Source organism: Echiichthys vipera (assembly GCF_963691815.1).
Source record: "Echiichthys vipera genome assembly, chromosome: 23".
Taxonomy (NCBI): domain Eukaryota; kingdom Metazoa; phylum Chordata; class Actinopteri; order Perciformes; family Trachinidae; genus Echiichthys; species Echiichthys vipera.
This window is the reverse complement of record NC_139848.1, coordinates 17,920,203-17,946,061: the sequence shown is the minus strand read 5'-3', so window position 1 is coordinate 17,946,061 and position 25,859 is coordinate 17,920,203.

The following is a 25,859-nucleotide window of genomic DNA, read 5'->3' as shown; positions in this document are numbered from 1 at the left end:
GGCACTTTACAGGTTTTTGGGCTCCTAAGAGAGCACTTTAGCACACATTTTGGCTCCTAGAGGATACTTTAGCACGTTTTTATGCTCCTAGAGGTCACTTTAGCAGAAGTTTTGTACCCTAAAGGACACTTTAACACGTGTATGGGCTCCTACAGGGCACATTGGCACAATTTTTGGATTCTACAGGGCACTTTACCACGTGTTTAGGCTCCTCGAGGGAACTTTAGCACATGTTTTGGGTTCTAGAGGATACTCTAGCATGTTTGGATCCTAGAGGGCACTTTAGCACACGTTTTGGCTCCCAAGAGGATACTGTAGCACACGTTTTGGCTCCGAAGAGTGCACTTTAGCACCTGTTTCGGCTCCTAGAGGGCACTTTAGCACAAGGTTTGGCTCATTAAGATTCCTTTAACACATGTTTGGGATCCTAGAGGGCACTTTAGCACAAGGTCTGGCACGTATAGGACACTTTAACACGTGTTTGGGCTCCTAGAGGGTACTTTAGCACAAGTTTTGGTTCTAGAGGGCACTTTAGCAAACGTTTTGGTTTCCAAGACGGCACTGTAGCACGTGTTTGGGCTCCTAGAAGGCACTTTAGTTCATGTTTGGGCTCCTAGAGGGCACTTTACCATGGGGTTTGGCTCGTAGAGGACACATTAACACGTGTTTGGGCTCCTAGAGGGCACTTTAGCACAAGTTTTGGTTTCTAAAGGGTACTCTAGCATACGTTTCGGCTTCCAAGAGAGCACTTTAGCACGTTTTAAGGCTCCTAGAGGAAACTTTAACATGTGTTTAGGCTCCTGGAGTGCACTTTAGCACAAGTTTTTGTTTCTAGAGGGCACTTTAGCACGTGTTTAGGCTCCTAGAGGGAAATTTTGCACAAGTTTTGGTTTCTAGAGGGTACTCTAGCATGTTTGGCTCCTAGAGGGCACTTTAGTACATTTTTTGGCTAAAAAGAGGATCCTTTAGCACACGATTTGGCTCCCAAGAGTGCACTTTAGCACGTGTTTGGGCTCCTAGAGAGCACTTTAGCACGTGTTTCGGCTTCTAAGAGAGTACTTAAGCACAAGTTTTGGCTCCGAAGAGAGCACTTTAACACGCGTTTTGGCTTCCAAGACGACACTTCAGCAAATATTAAGGCTCCTAGAAGAAACTTTAACACGTGTTTGGGCTCCTGGAGTGCACTTTAGCACAAGTTTTGGTTTCTGGAGGGCACTTTAGCACGTGTTTAGGCTCCTAGAGGGAAATTTTGCACAAGTTTTGGTTTCTAGAGGGTACTCTAGCATGTTTGGCTCCTAGAGGGCACTTTAGTACATTTTTTGGCTAAAAAGAGGATCCTTTAGCACACGTTTTGGCTCCCAAGAGTGCACTTTAGCACGTGTTTGGGCTCCTCGAGAGCACATTAGCACGTGTTTGGGCTCCTAGAGGGAAATTTTGCACAAGTTTTGGTTTCTAGAGGGTACTCTTGCATGTTTGGCTCCTAGAGGGCACTTTAGTACATTTTTTGGCTAAAAAGAGGATCCTTTAACACGCGTTTTGGCTTCCAAGACGACACTTCAGCACGTGTTTGGGCTCCTACAGGGCACATTAGCACGTGTTTGGGCTCTGAAGAGAACACTTTAGCACACATTTTGGTTTCAAGAGAGCACTTTAACACACGTTTTGGCTTCCATGACGGCACTTTAGTACACGTTTTGGCTCCTAGAGGACACTTTAGCACAAGTTTTGGTTTCTAGAGGGCACTTTACCACGAGTTTTGGCTCCTAGAGGGAACTTTAGCACAAGTTTTGGTTTCTAGAGGGTACTCTAGCATGTTTGGCTACTAGAGGTAACTTTAGCACACGTTTTGGCTCCCAAGAGGATACTTTAGCACACGTTTTGGCTCCCAAGAGTGAACTTTAGCACATGTTTGTGCTCCTAGAGGGCACTTTAGCATAAGTTTGGGCTCCTATGAGACCACCTTAGCACACATTTCCGGCTCCCAAGAGAGCATTTTAGCAAACGTTTTGGCTTCCAAGGCGGCACTTTAGCACAAGTTTTGTCCCCTAGAGGACACTTTAGCGCACGTTTTGGCTCCCAAGAGTGCACTTTAGTACACGTTTTCTCTCCTAGAGGGCATTTAAGTACGTTTTTATGCTCCTAGAGAACGCTTTAGCACAGGGTTTGGCTCGTAGAGGACACATTAACACGTGTTTGGGCTCCTAGAGGGCACTTTAGCACAAGTTTTGGTTTCTAGAGGGTACTCTAGCATGTTTGGCTCCTAGAAGGAACTTTAGCACACGTTTAGGCTCCCAAGAGGATACTTTACCACTCGTTTTGGCACCCAAGAGTGCACTTTAGCACGTGTTTGGGCTCCTAGATGGCACTTAAGCACATGTTTGTGCTCCTAAGAGGTCACTTTAGCACACGTTTTGGCTCCCAAGATAGCATTTTAGCACACGTCTTGGCTTCCAAGACTGCACTTTAGCACACCCTTTGGCTCCTAGAGGGCACTTTAGCACAGGGTTTGGCTCGTAGAGGACAATTTAACCCGTTTGGGCAACTAGAGGGTACTTTAGTACAAGTTTTGGTTTCTAGAAGGCACTTTAGCACCAGTTTTGGCTTCCAAGGTGGCACTTTTGTACACGCTTTGGCTCGTAAAGGGCACTTTAGCACTTGTTTGGGTTCTTAGAGGGCACTTTATTACAAATTTTGATTTCTAGAGTGCACTTTCCACACGTTTTGGCTTCCAAGACAGCACTTTACCACAGGGTTTGGTTTCTAGAGGGCCCTTTATCACCCGTTTGGCTTCCAAGGCGGCACTTTAGCACATGCTTTGGCTCCTAGAGGGCACTTTAGCACAAGTTTTGTCCCCTAGAGAACGTTTTAGCGCACGTTTTGGCTCCCAAGATTGCACTTTAGCACGTGTTTGGGCTCCTAGAGGTCACTTTAGCACTTGTTTGGGCTCCTAGAGGGCACTTTAGCACACGTTTTGGCTCCCAATAGAGCACTTTAGCACACGTTTTGGCTCTCAAGAGAACACTTTAGCACACGTTTTGGCTCCTAGAGGATACTTTAGCACGTTTTTGTGCTCTTAGAGGGCACTTTAGCACAAGTTTTGTCCCCTGGAGGACACTTTAACACGTGTTTGGGCTCCTAGAGGGCACTTTAGCACAAGTTATGGATTCTAGAGGGCACTTTACCAAGTGTTTAGGCTCCTAGAGTGAACTTTAGCACAAGTTTTGGTTTCTAGTGGGTACTCTAGCATGTTTGGCTCCTAGAGGGCACTTTAGCACACGTTTTGGCTCCCAAGAGTGCACTTTAACCCGTGTTTGGGCACCTAAGAGAGCACTTTAGCACACGTTTTGACACCCAAGAGAGTGCTTTAGCACATGTTTGGCTTCCATGACAGCACTTTAGCACACTTTTTGGCTCCAAAGAGGGCACTTTAGCACGTGTTTAGACTCCTAGAGGGCACTTTAACACGCATTTTGGCTTCCAAGACGACACTTTAGCACACGTTTTGGCCTCCAATAGAGCACTTTAGCACACGTTTTGGCTCTCAAGAGAACACTTAAACACGCGTTTTGGGTCCTAGGGGGTACTTTAGCACGTTTTTGTGCTCCTAGAGGGCACTTTAGCACGTTTCTGTGTTCCTAGACGGCACTTTAGCACAAGTTTTGTCCCCTAGAGGACACTTTAGCACAAGTTTTGGATTCCAATAGAGCACTTTAGCACATGTTTAGGCTCTCAAGAGAACACTTAAACACGCGTTTTGGGTCCTAGGGGGTACTTTAGCACGTTTTTGTGCTCCTAGAGGGCACTTTAGCACATGTTTTGGCTCCCAAGAGGATACTTTAGCACACGTTTTGGCTCCTAGATGGCACTTAAGCATGTGTTTAGGCACCTAGAAGGCACCTTAGCACACGTTTTGGCTCTCAAGAGAGCACTTAAGCACATGTTTTGATTCATAGAGGGTACTTTACCACGTGTTTAGGCTCCTAGAGGGAACTTTAACACAATTTTTGAATTTTAGAGGGTACTTTACCACGTGTTTAGGCTCCTAGAGGGAAGTTTTGGTTTTTAGAGGGTACTCTAGCATGATTGGCTCCTAGAGGGCACTTCACCACGGGGTTTGGCCCATAGAGGACACAATAACACGTGTTTGGGCTCCTAGAGGGCACTTTAGCACAAGTTTTGGTTTCTAGAGTGTACTCTAGCATGGTTGGCTCCTAGAGGGCACTTCAGCACATGTTTTGGCACCCAAGAGTGCACTTTAGCACGTGTTTCGGCTCCTAGAGGGCACTTAAGCACATGTTTGGGCTCCTAAGAGAGCACTTTAGCACACTTTTTGGCTCCCAAGATAGCATTTTAGCACACATTTTGGCTTCCAAGAAGGCACTTTAGCACACGTTTTGGCTCCTAGAGGGCACTTTAGCACACGTTTTGGCTCCTAGAGGGCACTTTAGCACAGGGTTTGGTTTCTAGAGGGGCCTTTAGCACCCGTTTTAGCTTCCAAGGCAGGACTTTAGAACACGCTTTGGCTCCTAGAGGGCACTTTAGCACTTGTTTGGGTTCCTAGAGGGCACTTTAGCACAAAGTTTGGCTTGTAGAGGACATTTTAGCGCACATTTTGGCTCCCAAGAGTGCACTTAAGCAAGTGTTTGGGCTCCAAGACGGCACTTTAGCACACGTTTTGGCTTCAAAGACATCACTTTAGCACACGTTTTGGCTCCTACGGGCCACTTAAGCACGTGTTAAGGCTCCTAGTGGGCACTTTAGCACAGGGTTTGGCTCGTAGAGGAAACTTTAACAGGTGTTTTGGCTCCTAGAAGAAACTTTAGCACTAGTTTAGGCTGCTAGATGGCACTTTAGCAAAAGTTTTGTCCCCTAGAGGACACTTTAACACGTGTTTGTGCTCTTAGGGGGAACTTTAGCACAAGTTTTGTTTTCTAGAGGGCACTCTACCACGTGTTTGGCTCCCAGAGGGAATTTTAGCACAAGTTTTGGTTTCTTGAGGGTACTCTAGCATGTTTGGCTCCTAGAGGGCACTTTAGTACACGTTTTGGCTAAAAAAGAGGATACTTTAGCACACGTTTTGGTTTCCAAGAGTGCACTTTAGCATGTGTTTGGGCTCCTAGAGGGCACTTTAGCACGTGTTTGGGCTTCTAAGAGAGTACTTAAGCACACGTTTTGGCTCCGAAGACAGCACTTTAACACGCGTTTTGACTTCCAAGACGATACTTTAGCGAACGTTTTGGCTCCCAATAGAACACTTTAGCACATGTTTTGGCTCTCAAGAGAACGCTTAAGCACACGTTTTGACTCCTAGAGGGTACTTAAGCACGTTTTTTTAAGCTCCTAGACGGCACTTTGGCACAAGTTTTGTCCCCTAGAGGACACTTTAGCACAAGTTTTGGATTCCAATAGAGCACTTTAGCACACGTTTTGGCTCTCAAGAGAACACTTAAGCACACAGTTTGGGTCCTAGGGGGTACTTTAGCACGTTTTTGTGCTCCTAGAGGGCACTTTAGCACATGTTTTGGCTCCCAAGAGGATACTTTAGCACACGTTTTGGCTCCCAAGAGTGCACTTTAGCACGTGTTTGGGATCCTAGAGGGCACTTTAGCACGTGTTTTGGCTCCTAGAGGTCACTTTAGCTCAAGTTTTGTAACCTAGAGGACACTTTAACACGTGTTTGTGCTCCTATAGGAAACTTAGCACAAGTTTTGGTTTCTAGAGGGTACTCTAGCAAGTTTGGCTCCTAGAGGGTACTTTAGCACACCTTTTGGCTCTCAAGAGAGAACATTAGCACACGTTTTGGCTCCTAGAGGGCACTTTAGCACGTTTTTAGACTGTTAGAGGGCACTTTACTAAACGTTTTGTCCCCTAGAGGACACTTTAAACCGTGTTTGGGTTCCTAGAGGGCACTTTAGCACACGTTTTGGCTCCAAAGAGGGCACTTTAGCACGTGTTTAGACTCCTAGAGGGCACTTTTGCACATGTTTTGGCTCCCAAGAGAGAACTTAAATACACGTTTTGGCTTCCAAGACATCACTTTAGCACACGTTTTGGCTCCTACAGGCCACTTAAGCATGTGTTAAGGCTCCTAGAGGGCACTTTAGCACAGGGTTTGGCTCGTAGAGGAAACTTTAACAGGTGTTTTGGCTCCTAGAAGGAACTTTAGCACTAGTTTAGGCTCCTAGAGGGCACTTTAGCACAAGTTTTGTCCCCTAGAGGACACTTTAACACATGTTTGGCCTCCTAGAGGACACTTTAGCACACGTTTTGGTTTCTAGAGGGTACTCTAGCATGTTTGGCTCCTAGAGGGCACTTTAGCACATGTTTTGGCTCCCAAGAGGATACTTTAGCACACGTTTTGGCTCCCAAGAGTGCACTTTAACCCGTGTTTGGGCACCTAAGAGAGCACTTTAGCACACGTTTTGACACCCAAGAGAGTGCTTTAGCACACGTTTGGCTTCCATGACGGCACTTTAGCACATGTTTTGGCTCCAAAGAGGGCACTTTAGCACATGTTTAGACTCCTAGAGGGCACTTTAACACGCGTTTTGGCTTTCAAGACGACACTTTAGCGCACGTTTTGGCCTCCAATAGAGCACATTAGCACACGTTTTGGCTCTCAAGAGAACACTTAAGCACACGTTTTGGCTCCTAGAGGGTACTTAAGCACGTTTTTGTGTTCCTAGATGGCACTTTAGCACAAGTTTTGTCCCCTAGAGGACACTTTAGCACAAGTTTTGGATTCCAATAGAGCACTTTAGCACGTGTTTGGGATCCTAGAGGGCACTTTAGCACGTGTTTGGGCTCATAAGAGAGCACTTTAGCACACGTTTAGGCTCCTAGATGGCACTTAAGCATGTGTTTGGGTTCCTAGAGGGCACTTTAGCACATGTTTTGGCTCTCAAGAGGGCACTTTAGCACATGTTTAGACTCCTACAGGGCACTTTTGCAAAGGGTTTGGCTCGTAGAGGAATCTTTAACACGTGTTTTAGCTCCTAGAGGACACTTTAGCACAAGTTTTGGTTTCCAGAGGGCACTTTACCATGTGTTAAGGTTCTTAGAGGGAACTTTAGGAAACGTTTTGGCTCCCAAGAGTGCACTTTAACACGTGTTTGGGCTCCTAAGAGAGCACTTTAGCACATGTTTTGGCTCCCAAGAGAGAACTTAAGCACACGTTTTGGCTTCCAAGACATCACTTTAGCACAGGTTTTGGCTCCTACAGGCCACTTAAGCACGTGTTAAGGCTCCTAGAGGGCACTTTAGCACAGGGTTTGGCTCGTAGAGGAAACTTTAACAGGTGTTTTGGCTCCTAGAAGGAACTTTAGCACTAGTTTAGGCTCCTAGAGGGCACTTTAGCACAAGTTTTGTCCCCTAGAGGGCACTTTAGCACATGTTTTGGCTCTTAAGAGGATACTTTAGCACACGTTTTGGCTCCCAAGAGTGCACTTTAGCACACGTGTTTGGGCTCCTAGAGGGAACTTCAGCACATGTTTGGGCTCCTAAGTTAGCACATTAGAACACGTTTAGGCTCCCAAGCGAGCACTTTAGCACACGTTTTGGCTCCTAGAGGTCACTTTAGCACAAGTTTTGTCCCCTAGAGGACACTTTAGCGCACGTTTTGGCTCCCAAGAGTGCACTTTAGTACACGCTTTGGCTCCTAGAGGGAACTTTAGAACATGTTTAGGATCATAGAGGGGCACTTTTGCAAAAGTTTTGTCCCCTAGAAGACACTTTAACACGTGTTTGGGCTCCTAGAGGGAATTTTAGCACAAATTTTGGTTTCTAGAGGGTACTCTAGCATGTTTGGCTCCTAGAGGGCACTTTAGTACACGTTTTGGCTAAAAAAGAGGATACTTTAGCACACGTTTTGGCTCCCAAGAGTGCACATTAGCACGTGTTTGGGCTCCTAGAGGGCACTTTAGCACATGTTTGGGCTTCTAAGAGAGTACTTAAGCACACGTTTTGGCTCCGAAGAGAGCACTTTAGCGCACGTTTTGGCTCCCAATAGAGCACTTTAGCACATGTTTTGGCTCTCAAGAGAACACTTTAGCACTAGTTTAGGCTCCTAGACGGCACTTTAGAACTAGTTTTTTCTCCCCTAGAGGACACTTTAGCACAAGTTTTGGATTCCAATAGAGCACTTTAGCACATTTTTTAGCTCTCAAGAGAAAACTTAAGCACACGGTTTGGGTCCTAGGCGGTACTTTAGCAAGTTTTTGTGCTCCTAGAAGACACTTTAGCAGATGTTTCGGCTCCCAAGAGTTCACTTTAGCACATGTTTTGTGTCATAGAGGGTACTTTAGCACGTTTTTAGGCTCCTAAAAAGCACTTTAGCACAAGTTCTGTCCCCTAAACTTTAACACGTGTTTAGGCTCCTAGAGGGAACTTTAACACAATTTTTGAATTTTAGAGGGTACTTTACCACATGTTTTGGCTCCTAGAGGGCACTTTAGCACGTTTTTAGACTGTTAGAGGGCACTTTACCAAACGTTTTGTCCCCTAGAGGACACTTTAACCCATGTTTGGGCTCCTAGAGGGCACTTAAGCACACGTTTTGGCTCCCAGAGGGCATTTTAGCACAGGGTTTGGCTCATAGAGGAAACTTTAACACGTGTTTTGGCTCCTAAAGGGCACTATAGCACAAGTTTTGGTTTCTAGAGTGCACTTTAGCACACGTTTTAGTTTCGTAGACGGCACTTTAGATCACGTTTTGGCTCCTAGAGGGCACTTTAGCACGTGTTTAAGTTCCTAAAGGGAACTTTAGCACAAGTTTTGTACCCTAGAGGATACTTTACCACGTGTTTAGGCTCCTAGAGCGAACTTTAGCACAAGTTTTGGTTTCTAGAGGGCACTTTACCACGTGTTTTGCTCCTAGAGGGAATTTTAGCACAAGTTTTGGTTTCTAGAGGGTACTCTAGCATGTTGGGCTCATAGAGGGCCCTTTAGCACATGTTTGGGCTCCTACAGGTCACTTTAGCAAAAGTTTTGTCCCCTAGAGAACACTTTAGCTCACATTTTGGCTCCCAAGAGTGCACTTTAGTACACATTTTGGCTCCTAGAGGCTACTTTAGCATGCTTTTGCGCTCCTAGAGGGCACTTTAGCACAAGTTTTGTCCCCTAGAGGACACTTTAACACGTGTTTTGGCTCCAAGAGGGCACTTTAGCACATGTTTTGGCTTCCAAGACGGCACAATAGCACACGTTTTGGCGCTAAAAGGGCACTTAAGCACGTGTTAAGGCTCCTAGAAGGCACTTTAGCACAGGGTTTGGCTCGTAGAGGACACTATAACACGTGTTTGGGCTCCTAGATGGCACTTTAGCACAACTTATGGTTTCTAGAGGGCACTTTAGCACACGTTTTTGCTTCCAAGACGGCACTTAAGATCACGTTTTGGCTCCTAGAGTGCTCTTTAGCAAGTGTTTAGGCTCCTAGAGGGCAATTTAGCACAAATTTTGTCCACTAGAGTACACTTTACCATGTGTTTAGGCTCCGAGAGGGAACTTTAGCACAAGTTTTGGTTTCTAGAGAGTACTCTGGCATGTTTGGCTCCTAGAGGGCACTTTAGCACACGTTTTGGCTCCCAAGACTGTACTTTAGCACGTGTTTGGGCTCCTAAGATAGGACTTTAACACGTGTTTGGGCTCCTGGAGTGCACTTTAGCACATGCTTTGGCTCCTGAGAGAAGACTTTAGCACACGTTTTGGCTTCCAAGATGGCACTTTAGATCACGTTTTGGCTCCTAGAGGGTACTTTAGCAAGTATTTAGGCTCCTAGAGGGTACTTTAGCACAATTTTTGTCCCCTAGAGGACACTTTAACACGTGTTTGGGCTCCTAGAGGGAACTTTAGCACAAGTTTTGGTTTCTAGAGGGCACTTTGCCACGTGTTTAGGCTCCTAGAAGGAACTTTAGCACAACTTTTGGTTTCTAGAGGGTACTCTGGCATGTTTGGCTCCTAGTGGGCACTTTAGCACACGTTCTGGCTCCAAAGAGGATACTTTAGCACACGTTGTGGCTCCAAATACTGCACTTTAGCAGGTGTTTGTGCTCCTAGAGGGCACTTTAGCACATGTTTTGGCTCCCAAGAGGATACTTTAGCAGACGTTTTGGCTCCTAGATGGCAATTAAGCATGTGTTTAGGCACCTAGAAGGCACCTTAGCACACGTTTTGGCTCTCAAGAGAGCACTTAAGCACATGTTTTGATTCATAGAGGGTACTTTACCACGTGTTTAGGCTCCTAGAGGGAACTTTAACACAATTTTTGAATTTTAGAGGGTACTTTACCACGTGTTTAGACTCCTAGAGGGAAGTTTTGGTTTTTAGAGGGTACTCTAGCATGATTGGCTCCTAGAGGGCACTTCACCACGGGGTTTGGCCCATAGAGGACACAATAACACGTGTTTGGGCTCCTAGAGGGCACTTTAGCACAAGTTTTGGTTTCTAGAGTGTACTCTAGCATGGTTGGCTCCTAGAGGGCACTTCAGCACATGTTTTGGCACCCAAGAGTGCACTTTAGCACGTGTTTCGGCTCCTAGAGGGCACTTAAGCACATGTTTGGGCTCCTAAGAGAGCACTTTAGCACACTTTTTGGCTCCCAAGACGGCACTTTAGCACACGTTTTGGCTCCTAGAGGGCACTTTAGCACACGTTTTGGCTCCTAGAGGGCACTTTAGCACAGGGTTTGGTTTCTAGAGGGGCCTTTAGCACCCGTTTTAGCTTCCAAGGCAGGACTTTAGAACACGCTTTGGCTCCTAGAGGGCACTTTAGCACTTGTTTGGGTTCCTAGTGGGCACTTTAGCACAAAGTTTGGCTTGTAGAGGACATTTTAGCGCACATTTTGGCTCCCAAGAGTGCACTTAAGCAAGTGTTTGGGCTCCAAGACGGCACTTTAGCACACGTTTTGGCTCCTAGAGGGCACTTTAGCACACGTTTTGGCTCCTAGAGGGCACTTTAGCACAGGGTTTGGTTTCTAGAGGGGCCTTAAGCACACGTTTGGCTTCAAAGACATCACTTTAGCACACGTTTTGGCTCCTACGGGCCACTTAAGCACGTGTTAAGGCTCCTAGAGGGCACTTTAGCACAGGGTTTGGCTCGTAGAGGAAACTTTAACAGGTGTTTTGGCTCCTAGAAGAAACTTTAGCACTAGTTTAGGCTGCTAGATGGCACTTTAGCAAAAGTTTTGTCCCCTAGAGGACACTTTAACACGTGTTTGTGCTCTTAGGGGGAACTTTAGCACAAGTTTTGTTTTCTAGAGGGCACTCTACCACGTGTTTGGCTCCCAGAGGGAATTTTAGCACAAGTTTTGGTTTCTTGAGGGTACTCTAGCATGTTTGGCTCCTAACGGGCACTTTAGTACACGTTTTGGCTAAAAAAGAGGATACTTTAGCACACGTTTTGGTTTCCAAGAGTGCACTTTAGCATGTGTTTGGGCTCCTAGAGGGCACTTTAGCACGTGTTTGGGCTTCTAAGAGAGTACTTAAGCACACGTTTTGGCTCCGAAGACAGCACTTTAACACGCGTTTTGACTTCCAAGACGATACTTTAGCGAACGTTTTGGCTCCCAATAGAACACTTTAGCAAATGTTTTGGCTCTCAAGAGAACGCTTAAGCACACGTTTTGACTCCTAGAGGGTACTTAAGCACGTTTTTTTAAGCTCCTAGATGGCACTTTGGCACAAGTTTTGTCCCCTAGAGGACACTTTAGCACAAGTTTTGGATTCCAATAGAGCACTTTAGCACACGTTTTGGCTCTCAAGAGAACACTTAAGCACACAGTTTGGGTCCTAGGGGGTACTTTAGCACGTTTTTGTGCTCCTAGAGGGCACTTTAGCACATGTTTTGGCTCCCAAGAGGATACTTTAGCACACGTTTTGGCTCCCAAGAGTGCACTTTAGCACGTGTTTGGGATCCTAGAGGGCACTTTAGCACGTGTTTTGGCTCCTAGAGGTCACTTTAGCTCAAGTTTTGTAACCTAGAGGACACTTTAACACGTGTTTGTGCTCCTATAGGAAACTTAGCACAAGTTTTGGTTTCTAGAGGGTACTCTAGCAAGTTTGGCTCCTAGAGGGTACTTTAACACACCTTTTGGCTCTCAAGAGAGAACATTAGCACACGTTTTGGCTCCTAGAGGGCACTTTAGCACGTTTTTAGACTGTTAGAGGGCACTTTACTAAACGTTTTGTCCCCTAGAGGACACTTTAACCCATGTTTGGGTTCCTAGAGGGCACTTTAGCACACGTTTTGGCTCCAAAGAGGGCACTTTAGCACGTGTTTAGACTCCTAGAGGGCACTTTTGCACATGTTTTGGCTCCCAAGAGAGAACTTAAATACACGTTTTGGCTTCCAAGACATCACTTTAGCACACGTTTTGGCTCCTACAGGCCACTTAAGCATGTGTTAAGGCTCCTAGAGGGCACTTTAGCACAGGGTTTGGCTCGTAGAGGAAACTTTAACAGGTGTTTTGGCTCCTAGAAGGAACTTTAGCACTAGTTTAGGCTCCTAGAGGACACTTTAGCACAAGTTTTGTCCCCTAGAGGACACTTTAACACATGTTTGGCCTCCTAGAGGACACTTTAGCACACGTTTTGGTTTCTAGAGGGTACTCTAGCATGTTTGGCTCCTAGAGGGCACTTTAGCACATGTTTTGGCTCCCAAGAGGATACTTTAGCACACGTTTTGGCTCCCAAGAGTGCACTTTAACCCGTGTTTGGGCACCTAAGAGAGCACTTTAGCACACGTTTTGACACCCAAGAGAGTGCTTTAGCACACGTTTGGCTTCCATGACGGCACTTTAGCACACGTTTTGGTTCCAAAGAGGGCACTTTAGCACATGTTTAGACTCCTAGAGGGCACTTTAACACGCGTTTTGGCTTTCAAGACGACACTTTAGCGCACGTTTTGGCCTCCAATAGAGCACATTAGCACACGTTTTGGCTCTCAAGAGAACACTTAAGCACACGTTTTGGCTCCTAGAGGGTACTTAAGCACGTTTTTGTGTTCCTAGATGGCACTTTAGCACAGGGTTTGGCTCGTAGAGGAAACTTTAACAGGTGTTTTGGCTCCTAGAAGAAACTTTAGCACTAGTTTAGGCTGCTAGATGGCACTTTAGCAAAAGTTTTGTCCCCTAGAGGACACTTTAACACGTGTTTGTGCTCTTAGGGGGAACTTTAGCACAAGTTTTGTTTTCTAGAGGGCACTCTACCACGTGTTTGGCTCCCAGAGGGAATTTTAGCACAAGTTTTGGTTTCTTGAGGGTACTCTAGCATGTTTGGCTCCTAACGGGCACTTTAGTACACGTTTTGGCTAAAAAAGAGGATACTTTAGCACACGTTTTGGTTTCCAAGAGTGCACTTTAGCATGTGTTTGGGCTCCTAGAGGGCACTTTAGCACGTGTTTGGGCTTCTAAGAGAGTACTTAAGCACACGTTTTGGCTCCGAAGACAGCACTTTAACACGCGTTTTGACTTCCAAGACGATACTTTAGCGAACGTTTTGGCTCCCAATAGAACACTTTAGCAAATGTTTTGGCTCTCAAGAGAACGCTTAAGCACACGTTTTGACTCCTAGAGGGTACTTAAGCACGTTTTTTTAAGCTCCTAGACGGCACTTTGGCACAAGTTTTGTCCCCTAGAGGACACTTTAGCACAAGTTTTGGATTCCAATAGAGCACTTTAGCACACGTTTTGGCTCTCAAGAGAACACTTAAGCACACAGTTTGGGTCCTAGGGGGTACTTTAGCACGTTTTTGTGCTCCTAGAGGGCACTTTAGCACATGTTTTGGCTCCCAAGAGGATACTTTAGCACACGTTTTGGCTCCCAAGAGTGCACTTTAGCACGTGTTTGGGATCCTAGAGGGCACTTTAGCACGTGTTTTGGCTCCTAGAGGTCACTTTAGCTCAAGTTTTGTAACCTAGAGGACACTTTAACACGTGTTTGTGCTCCTATAGGAAACTTAGCACAAGTTTTGGTTTCTAGAGGGTACTCTAGCAAGTTTGGCTCCTAGAGGGTACTTTAACACACCTTTTGGCTCTCAAGAGAGAACATTAGCACACGTTTTGGCTCCTAGAGGGCACTTTAGCACGTTTTTAGACTGTTAGAGGGCACTTTACTAAACGTTTTGTCCCCTAGAGGACACTTTAACCCATGTTTGGGTTCCTAGAGGGCACTTTAGCACACGTTTTGGCTCCAAAGAGGGCACTTTAGCACGTGTTTAGACTCCTAGAGGGCACTTTTGCACATGTTTTGGCTCCCAAGAGAGAACTTAAATACACGTTTTGGCTTCCAAGACATCACTTTAGCACACGTTTTGGCTCCTACAGGCCACTTAAGCATGTGTTAAGGCTCCTAGAGGGCACTTTAGCACAGGGTTTGGCTCGTAGAGGAAACTTTAACAGGTGTTTTGGCTCCTAGAAGGAACTTTAGCACTAGTTTAGGCTCCTAGAGGACACTTTAGCACAAGTTTTGTCCCCTAGAGGACACTTTAACACATGTTTGGCCTCCTAGAGGACACTTTAGCACACGTTTTGGTTTCTAGAGGGTACTCTAGCATGTTTGGCTCCTAGAGGGCACTTTAGCACATGTTTTGGCTCCCAAGAGGATACTTTAGCACACGTTTTGGCTCCCAAGAGTGCACTTTAACCCGTGTTTGGGCACCTAAGAGAGCACTTTAGCACACGTTTTGACACCCAAGAGAGTGCTTTAGCACACGTTTGGCTTCCATGACGGCACTTTAGCACACGTTTTGGTTCCAAAGAGGGCACTTTAGCACATGTTTAGACTCCTAGAGGGCACTTTAACACGCGTTTTGGCTTTCAAGACGACACTTTAGCGCACGTTTTGGCCTCCAATAGAGCACATTAGCACACGTTTTGGCTCTCAAGAGAACACTTAAGCACACGTTTTGGCTCCTAGAGGGTACTTAAGCACGTTTTTGTGTTCCTAGATGGCACTTTAGCACAAGTTTTGTCCCCTAGAGGACACTTTAGCACAAGTTTTGGATTCCAATAGAGCACTTTAGCACGTGTTTGGGATCCTAGAGGGCACTTTAGCACGTGTTTGGGCTCCTAAGAGAGCACTTTAGCACACGTTTAGGCTCCTAGATGGCACTTAAGCATGTGTTTGGGTTCCTAGAGGGCACTTTAGCACATGTTTTGGCTCTCAAGAGGGCACTTTAGCACATGTTTAGACTCCTAGAGGGCACTTTTGCACAGGGTTTGGCTCGTAGAGGAATCTTTAACACGTGTTTTAGCTCCTAGAGGACACTTTAGCACAAGTTTTGGTTTCCAGAGGGCACTTTACCATGTGTTAAGGTTCTTAGAGGGAACTTTAGGAAACATTTTGGCTCCCAAGAGTGCACTTTAACACGTGTTTGGGCTCCTAAGAGAGCACTTTAGCACATGTTTTGGCTCCCAAGAGAGAACTTTAGCACACGTTTTGGCTTCCAAGACATCACTTTAGCACACGTTTTGGCTCCTACAGGCCACTTAAGCATGTGTTAAGGATCCTAGAGGGCACTTTAGCACAGGGTTTGGCTCGTAGAGGAAACTTTAACAGGTGTTTTGGCTCCTAGAAGGAACTTTAGCACTAGTTTAGGCTCCTAGAGGGCACTTTAGCACAAGTTTTGTCCCCTAGAGGACACTTTAACACATGTTTGGCCTCCTAGAGGACACTTTAGCACACGTTTTGGTTTCTAGAGGGTACTCTAGCATGTTTGGCTCCTAGAGGGCACTTTAGCACATGTTTTGGCTCCCAAGAGGATACTTTAGCACACGTTTTGGCTCCCAAGAGTGTACTTTAACCCGTGTTTGGGCACCTAAGAGAGTACTTTAGCACACGTTTTGACACCCAAGAGAGTGCTTTAGCACACGTTTGGCTTCCATGACGGCACTTTAGCACACGTTTTGGCTCCTAGAGGGCACTTTAGCACATGTTTAGACTCCTAGAGGGCACTTTAACACGCGTTTTGGCTTTCAAGACGACACTTTAGCGCACGTTTTGGCCTCCAATAGAGCACATTAGCACACGTTTTGGCTCTCAAGAGAACACTTAAGCACACGTTTTGGCTCCTTGAGGGTACTTAAGCACGTTTTTGTGTTCCTAGATGGCACTTTAGCACAAGTTTTGTCCCCTAGAGGACACTTTAGCACAAGTTTTGGATTCCAATAGAGCACTTTAGCACGTGTTTGGGATCCTAGAGGGCACTTTAGCACGTGTTTGGGCTCCTAAGAGAGCACTTTAGCACACGTTTAGGCTCCTAGATGGCACTTAAGCATGTGTTTGGGTTCCTAGAGGGCACTTTAGCACATGTTTTGGCTCTCAAGAGGGCACTTTAGCACATGTTTAGACTCCTAGAGGGCACTTTTTCACAGGGTATGGCTCGTAGAGGAATCTTTAACACGTGTTTTAGCTCCTAGAGGACACTTTAGCACAAGTTTTGGTTTCCAGAGGGCACTTTACCATGTGTTAAGGTTCTTAGAGGGAACTTTAGGAAACGTTTTGGCTCCCAAGAGTGCACTTTAACACGTGTTTGGGCTCCTAAGAGAGCACTTTAGCACATGTTTTGGCTCCCAAGAAAGAACTTAAGCACACGTTTTGGCTTCCAAGAGAGAACTTAAGCACACGTTTTGGCTCCTACAGGCCACTTAAGCACGTGTTAAGGCTCCTAGAGGGCACTTTAGCACAGGGTTTGGCTCGTAGAGGAAACTTTAACAGGTGTTTTGGCTCCTAGAAGGAACTTTAGCACTAGTTTAGGCTCCTAGAGGGCACTTTAGCACAAGTTTTGTCCCCTAGAGGGCACTTTAGCACATGTTTTGGCTCTTAAGAGGATACTTTAGCACACGTTTTGGCTCCCAAGAGTGCACTTTAGCACACGTGTTTGGGCTCCTAGAGGGAACTTCAGCACATGTTTGGGCTCCTAAGTTAGCACATTAGAACACGTTTAGGCTCCCAAGCGAGCACTTTAGCACACGTTTTGGCTCCAAGAGGTCACTTTAGCACAAGTTTTGTCCCCTAGAGGACACTTTAGCGCACGTTTTGGCTCCCAAGAGTGCACTTTAGTACACGCTTTGGCTCCTAGAGGGAACTTTAGAACATGTTTAGGATCATAGAGGGGCACTTTTGCAAAAGTTTTGTCCCCTAGAAGACACTTTAACACGTGTTTGGGCTCCTAGAGGGAATTTTAGCACAAATTTTGGTTTCTAGAGGGTACTCTAGCATGTTTGGCTCCTAGAGGGCACTTTAGTACACGTTTTGGCTAAAAAAGAGGATACTTTAGCACACGTTTTGGCTCCCAAGAGTGCACATTAGCACGTGTTTGGGCTCCTAGAGGGCACTTTAGCACATGTTTGGGCTTCTAAGAGAGTACTTAAGCACACGTTTTGGCTCCGAAGAGAGCACTTTAACACGCGTTTTGGCTTCCAAGACGACACTTTAGCGCACGTTTTGGCTCCCAATAGAGCACTTTAGCACATGTTTTGGCTCTCAAGAGAACACTTTAGCACTAGTTTAGGCTCCTAGACGGCACTTTAGAACTAGTTTTTTCTCCCCTAGAGGACACTTTAGCACAAGTTTTGGATTCCAATAGAGCACTTTAGCACATTTTTTAGCTCTCAAGAGAAAACTTAAGCACACGGTTTGGGTCCTAGGCGGTACTTTAGCAAGTTTTTGTGCTCCTAGAAGACACTTTAGCAGATGTTTTGGCTCCCAAGAGTTCACTTTAGCACATGTTTTTTGTCATAGAGGGTACTTTAGCACATTTTTAGGCTCCTAAAAAGCACTTTAGCACAAGTTCTGTCCCCTAAACTTTAACACGTGTTTAGGCTCCTAGAGGGAACTTTAACACAATTTTTGAATTTTAGAGGGTACTTTACCACATGTTTTGGCTCCTAGAGGGCACTTTAGCACGTTTTTAGACTGTTAGAGGGCACTTTACCAAACGTTTTGTCCCCTAGAGGACACTTTAACCCATGTTTGGGCTCCTAGAGGGCACTTAAGCACACGTTTTGGCTCCCAGAGGGCATTTTAGCACAGGGTTTGGCTCATAGAGGAAACTTTAACACGTGTTTTGGCTCCTAAAGGGCACTATAGCACAAGTTTTGGTTTCTAGAGTGCACTTTAGCACACGTTTTAGTTTCGTAGACGGCACTTTAGATCACGTTTTGGCTCCTAGAGGGCACTTTAGCACGTGTTTAAGTTCCTAAAGGGAACTTTAGCACAAGTTTTGTACCCTAGAGGATACTTTACCACGTGTTTAGGCTCCTAGAGGGAACTTTAGCACAAGTTTTGGTTTCTAGAGGGCACTTTACCACGTGTTTTGCTCCTAGAGGGAATTTTAGCACAAGTTTTGGTTTCTAGAGGGTACTCTAGCATGTTGGGCTCATAGAGGGCCCTTTAGCACATGTTTGGGCTCCTACAGGTCACTTTAGCAAAAGTTTTGTCCCCTAGAGAACACTTTAGCTCACATTTTGGCTCCCAAGAGTGCACTTTAGTACACATTTTGGCTCCTAGAGGCTACTTTAGCATGCTTTTGCGCTCCTAGAGGGCACTTTAGCACAAGTTTTGTCCCCTAGAGGACACTTTAGCACATGTTTTGGCTCCCAAGAGGATACTTTAGCACACGTTTTGGCTCCCAAGTGTGCATTTTAGCACGTGTTTGGCCTCCTAGAGGGAACTTTAGCACATGTTTGGGCTCCTAAGTTAGCACTTTAGCACACGTTTTGGCTCCCAAGAGAGCACTTTAGCACACGTTTTGGCTCTTAGAGGTCACTTAAGCACAAGTTTTGTCCCCTAGAGGACACTTTAGCGCACGTTTTGGCTCCCAAGAGTGCACTTTAGTACACGCTTTGGCTAGAGGGAACTTAAGAACGTGTTTATGCTCCGAGAGGGCACTTTCGCACAAGTTTTGTCCCCTAGAGGACGCTTTAAGATGTGTTTGGGCTCCTAGATGGAATTTTAGCACAAGTTTTGGTTTCTAGAGGGTACTCTAGCATGTTTGGCTCCTAGAGGGCACTTTAGTACACTTTTGGCTAAAAAAGAGAATACTTTAGTACACGTTTTGGCTCCCAAGAGTGATCTTTAGCACGTGTTTGGGCTCCTAGAGGGCACTTTAGCACGTGTTTGGGCTTCTAAGAGAGTACTTAAGCACACGTTTTGGCTCCTAGAGGGTACTTAAGCACGTTTTTGTGCTCCTAGATGGCACTTTAGCACAAGTTTTGTCCGCTAGAGGACACTTTAGCAGAAGTTTTGGATTCCAATAAAGCACTTTAGCACACGTTTTGGCTCTCAAGAGAACACTTAAGCACACGTTTTGGGTCCTAGGCGGTACTTTAGCACGTTTTTGTGCTCCTAGAAGGCACTTTAGCAGATGTTTTGGCTCCCAAGAGGATACTTTAGCACACGTTTTGGCTCCCAAGAGTTCACCTTAGCACGTGTTTGGGATCCTAGCGGGAACTGTAGCACGTGTTTGGGCTCCTAAGAGAGCACTTTAGCACACGTTTTGGCTCCTAGATGGCACTTAAGCATGTGTTTAGGCAGCTAGAGGGCACCTTAGCAGACGTTTTGGTTCTCAAGAGAGCACTTTAGCACATGTTTTGGTTCATAGAGGGTACTTTAGCACGTTTTTAGGCTGTAGAAAGCACTTTAGCACAAGTTTTGGTTTTTAGAGTGTACTCTGGCATGATTGGCTCCTATAGGGCACTTAAGCACATGTTTTGGCTCCCAAGAGTATACTTTAGCACACGTTTTGGCACCCAAGAGTGCACTTTAGCACATGTTTTGGCTCCCAAGGGAGAACTTTAGCAGACGTTTTGGCTTCCAAGACATCACTTTAGCACACGTGTTTGCTCCTACAGGCCACTTAAGCACGTGTTAAGGCTCCTAGAGGGCAATTTAGCACAGGGTTTGGCTCGTAGAGGAAACTTTAACATCTGTTTTGGCTCTGAGAGGGCACTTTCGCACAAATTTTGTCCCCTAGAGGACGCTTTAACGCGTGTTTGGGCTCCTAGAGGGAATTTTAGCACAAGTTTTGGTTTCTAGAGGGTACTCTAGCAAGTTTTGCTCCTAGAGGGCACTTTAGTACACGTTTTGGCTAAAAAAGAGGATACTTAAGCACACGTTTTGGCTCCCAAGAGTGCACTTTATCACGTGTTTGGGCTCCTAGAGGGCACTTTAGCACGTGTTTGGGCTTCTAAGAGAGTACTTAAGCACACGTTTTGGCTCCTAGAGGGTACTTAAGCACGTTTTTGTGCTCCTAGATGGCACTTTAGCACAAGTTTTGTCCCCTAGAGGACACTTTAGCAGAAGTTTTGGATTCCAATAAAGCTCTTCAGCACACGTTTTGGCTCTCAAGAGAACACTTAAGCACACGTTTTGGGTCCTAGGCAGTACTTTAGCACGTTTTTGTGCTCCTAGAAGGCACTTTAGCAGATGTTTTGGCTCCCAAGAGGATACTTTAGCACACGTTTTGGCTCCCAAGAGTTCACCTTAGCACGTGTTTGGGCTCCAAGAGGGCACTTTAGCACACGTTTTGGCTCCTAGATGGCACTTAAGCATGTGTTTAGGCACCTAGAGGGCACCTTAGCAGACGTTTTGGCTCTCAAGAGAGCACTTTAGCACATGTTTTGGTTCATAGAGGGTACTTAAGCACGTTTTTAGGCTCTAGAAAGCACTTCAGCACAAGTTTTGGTTTTTAGAGGGTACTCTAGCATGATTGGCTCCTATAGGGCACTTAAGCACATGTTTTGGCTCCCAAGAGGATACTTTAGCACACGTTTTGGCACCCAAGAGTACACTTTAGCACATGTTTTGGCTCCCAAGAGAGAACTTTAGCAGACGTTTTGGCTTCCAAGACAGCACTTTAGCACACGTGCTGTCTCCTACAGGCCACTTAAGCCTGGTTAAGGCTCCTAGAGGGCAATTTAGCACAGGGTTTGGCTCGTAGAGGAAACTTTTACATCTGTTTTGGCTCCAAGAGGTCACTTCAGCTCAAGTTTTGTAACCTAGAGGACACTTTAACACGTGTTTGGGCCCCAAGAGGAAACTTAGCACAAGTTTTGGTTTCTAGAGGGCACTCTAGCAAGTTTGGCTCCTAGAAGGCACTTTAGCACAAGTTTTGGCTCTCAAGAGAGAACATTAGCACACGTTTTGGCTCCCAAGAGTGCCCTTTAGCACGTTTTGTCCCCTAGAGGACACTTTAGCAGAAGTTTTGGATTCCAATAGAGCACTTTAGCACACGTTTTGGCTCTCAAGAGAACACTTAAGCACACGTTTTGGGTCCTAGGCGGTACTTTAGCACGTTTTTGTGCTCCTAGAAGACACTTTAGCAGATGTTTTGGCTCCCAAGAGTTCACTTTAGCACGTGTTTGGGATCCTAGAGGGCACTTTAGCACGTGTTTTTGCTCCTAAGAGAGCACTTTAGCACACGTTTTGGCTCCTAGATGGCACTTAAGCATGTCTTTAGGCACCTAGAGGGCACCTTAGCAGACGTTTTGGCTCTCAAGAGAGCACTTTAGCACATGTTTTGGTTCATAGAGGGTACTTTAGCACGTTTTTAGGCTCTAGAAAGCACTTCAGCACAAGTTTTGGTTTTTAGAGGGTACTCTAGCATGATTGGCTCCTATAGGGCACTTAAGCACATGTTTTGGCTCCCAAGAGGATACTTTAGCACACGTTTTGGCACCCAAGAGTGCACTTTAGCACATGTTTTGGCTCCCAAGAGAGAACTTTAGCAGACGTTTTGGCTTCCAAGACAGCACTTTAGCACACGTGTTGTCTCCTACAGGCCACTTAAGCCTGGTTAAGGCTCCTAGAGGGCAATTTAGCACAGGGTTTGGCTCGTAGAGGAAACTTTAACATCTGTTTTGGCTCCTAGAGGTCACTTCAGCATAAGTTTTGTAACCTAGAGGACACTTTAACACGTGTTTGGGCCCCAAGAGGAAACTTAGCACAAGTTTTGGTTTCTAGAGGGTACTCTAGCAAGTTTGGCTCCTAGAAGGCACTTTAGCACACGTTTTGGCTCTCAAGAGAGAACATTAGCACACGTTTTTGCTCCTAGAGGGCACTTGAGCACGTTTTTAAACTGTTAGAGGGCACTTTACCAAACGTTTTGTCCCCTAGAGGACACTTTAACCCATGTTTGGGCTCCTAGAGGGCACTTAAGCACACGTTTTGGCTCCCAAGAGTGGCCTTTAGCACGTTTTTGGGTTCCTAGAGGGCACTTAAGCACACGTTTTGGCTCCAAAGAGAGCACTTTAACAAGCGTTTTGGCTTCAGAGACGACACTTTAGCACACAATTTGGCTCCTACAGGGCATATAAGCACGTCTTAAGGTTAAGGCTCCTAGAGGGCATTTTAGCACAGGGTTTGGCTCATAGAGGAAACTTTAACACGTGTTTTGGCTCCTAAAGGGCACTATAGCACAAGTTTTGGTTTCTAGAGTGCACTTTAACACACGTTTTAGTTTCTTAGACGGCACTTTAGATCACGTTTTGGCTCCTAGAGGGCACTTTAGCACGTGTTTAAGCTCCTAGAGGGCACTTTAGCACAAGTTTTATACCCTAGAGGATACTTTACCACGTGTTTAGGCTCCTAGAGGGAACTTTAGCACAAGTTTTGGTTTCTAGAGGGCACTTTACCACGTGTTTTGCTCCTAGAGGGAATTTTAGCACAAGTTTTGGTTTCTAGAGGGTACTCTAGCATGTTGGGCTCATAGAGGGCCCTTTAGCACATGTTTTGGCTCCCAAGAGGATACTTTAGCACACGTTTTGGCTCCCAAGAGTGCACTTTAGCACGTGTTTGGGCTCCTAGAGGGAACTTTAGCACATGTTTGGGATCCTAGAGGGCACTTTAGCACATGTTTGGGCTCCTAAGAGAGCACTTTAGCACACGTTTTGGCTCCTAGATGGCACTTAAGCATGCGTTTAGGCACCTAGAGGGCACCTTAGCAGACGTTTTGGCTCTCAAGAGAGCACTTTAGCACATGTTTTGGTTCATAGAGGGTACTTTAGCACGTTTTTAGGCTCTAGAAAGCACTTCAGCACAAGTTTTGGTTTTTAGAGGGTACTCTAGCATGATTGGCTCCTATAGGGCACTTAAGCACATGTTTTGGCTCTCAAGAGAACACTTAAGCACACGTTTTGGGTCCTAGGCGGTACTTTAGCACGTTTTTGTGCTCCGAGAAGACACTTTAGCAGATGTTTTGGCTCCCAAGAGTTCACTTTAGCACGTGTTTGGGATCCTAGAGGGCACTTTAGCACGTGTTTGGGCTCCTAAGAGAGCACTTTAGCACACGTTTTGGCTCCTAGATGGCACTTAAGCATGTCTTTAGGCACCTAGAGGGCACCTTAGCAGACGTTTTGGCTCTCAAGAGAGCACTTTAGCACATGTTTTGGTTCATAGAGGGTACTTTAGCACGTTTTTAGGCTCTAGAAAGCACTTCAGCACAAGTTTTGGTTTTTAGAGGGTACTCTAGCATGATTGGCTCCTATAGGGCACTTAAGCACATGTTTTGGCTCCCAAGAGGATTCTTTAGCACACGTTTTGGCACCCAAGAGTGCACTTTAGCACATGTTTTGGCTCCCAAGAGAGAACTTTAGCAGACGTTTTGGCTTCCAAGACAGCACTTTAGCACACGTGTTGTCTCCTACAGGCCACTTAAGCCTGGTTAAGGCTCCTAGAGGGCAATTTAGCACAGGGTTTGGCTCGTAGAGGAAACTTTAACATCTATTTTGGCTCCTAGAGGTCACTTCAGCATAAGTTTTGTAACCTAGAGGACACTTTAACACGTGTTTGGGCCCCAAGAGGAAACTTAGCACAAGTTTTGGTTTCTAGAGGGTACTCTAGCAAGTTTGGCTCCTAGAAGGCACTTTAGCACACGTTTTGGCTCTCAAGAGAGAACATTAGCACACGTTTTTGCTCCTAGAGGGCACTTGAGCACGTTTTTAAACTGTTAGAGGGCACTTTACCAAACGTTTTGTCCCCTAGAGGACACTTTAACCCATGTTTGGGCTCCTAGAGGGCACTTAAGCACACGTTTTGGCTCCCAAGAGTGGCCTTTAGCACGTTTTTGGGTTCCTAGAGGGCACTTAAGCACACGTTTTGGCTCCAAAGAGAGCACTTTAACAAGCGTTTTGGCTTCAGAGACGACACTTTAGCACACAATTTGGCTCCTACAGGGCACTTAAGCACGTGTTAAGGTTAAGGCTCCTAGAGGGCATTTTAGCACAGGGTTTGGCTCATAGAGGAAACTTTAACACGTGTTTTGGCTCCTAAAGGGCACTATAGCACAAGTTTTGGTTTCTAGAGTGCACTTTAACACACGTTTTGGTTTCTTAGACGGCACTTTAGATCACGTTTTGGCTCCTATAGGGCACTTTAGCACGTGTTTAAGCTCCTAGAGGGCACTTTAGCACAAGTTTTATACCCTAGAGGATACTTTACCACGTGTTTAGGCTCCTAGAGGGAACTTTAGCACAAGTTTTGGTTTCTAGAGGGCACTTTACCACGTGTTTTGCTCCTAGAGGGAATTTTAGCACAAGTTTTGGTTTCTAGAGGGTACTCTAGCATGTTGGGCTCATAGAGGGCCCTTTAGCACATGTTTTGGCTCCCAAGAGGATACTTTAGCACACGTTTTGGCTCCCAAGAGTGCACTTTAGCACGTGTTTGGGCTCCTAGAGGGAACTTTAGCACATGTTTGGGATCCTAGAGGGCACTTTAGCACGTGTTTGGGCTCCTAAGAGAGCACTTTAGCACACGTTTTGGCTCCTAGATGGCACTTAAGCATGCGTTTAGGCACCTAGAGGACACCTTAGCAGACGTTTTGGCTCTTAAGAGAGCACTTTAGCACATGTTTTGGTTCATAGAGGGTACTTTAGCACGTTTTTAGGCTCTAGAAAGCACTTCAGCACAAGTTTTGGTTTTTAGAGGGTACTCTAGCATGATTGGCTCCTATAGGGCACTTAAGCACATGTTTTGGCTCCCAAGAGGATACTTTAGCACACGTTTTGGCTTCCAAGACAGCACTTTAGTACACGTGTTGGCTCCTACAGGCCAATTAAGCACGTGTTAAGGCTCCTATAGGGCAATTTAGCACAGGGTTTGGCTCGTAGAGGAAACTTTAACATCTGTTTTGGCTCCTAGAGATCACTTTAGCTCAAGTTTTGTAACCTAGAGGACACTTTAACACGTGTTTGGGCCCCAAGAGGAAACTTAGCACAAGTTTTGGTTTCTAGAGGGTACTCTAGCAAGTTTGGCTCCTAGAAGGCACTTTAGCACACGTTTTGGCTCTCAAGAGAGAACATTAGCACACGTTTTTGCTCCTAGAGGGCACTCTAGCACGTTTTTAGACTGTTAGAGGGCACTTTACCAAACGTTTTGTCTCCTAGAGGACACTTTAACCCATGTTTGGGCTCCTAGAGGGCACTTAAGCACACGTTTTGGCTCCCAAGAGTGCCCTTTAGCACGTTTTTGGGTTCCTAGAGGGCACTTAAGCACACGTTTTGGCTCCGAAGAGAGCACTTTAACACACGTTTTGGCTTCAGAGACGACACTTTAGCACACAATTTGGCTCCTACAGGGCACTTAAGCACGTGTTAAAGCTCCTAGAGGGCATTTTAGCACAGGGTTTGGCTCATAGAGGGCACTTTAGCAAAGGGTTTGGCTCGTAGAGGACACTTTAACACGTGTTTGGGCTCCTGGAGGGCACTTTAGCACAAATTTTGGTTTCTAGAGGGTACTTTACACCATGTTTAGGCTCATAGAGGGAACTTTAGCACAAGTTTTGGTTTCTGGAGGGTAATCTAGCATGTTTGGCTCCTTGATGGAACTTTAGCACACGTTTTGGCTCCTATGAGGACACTTTGGCACACG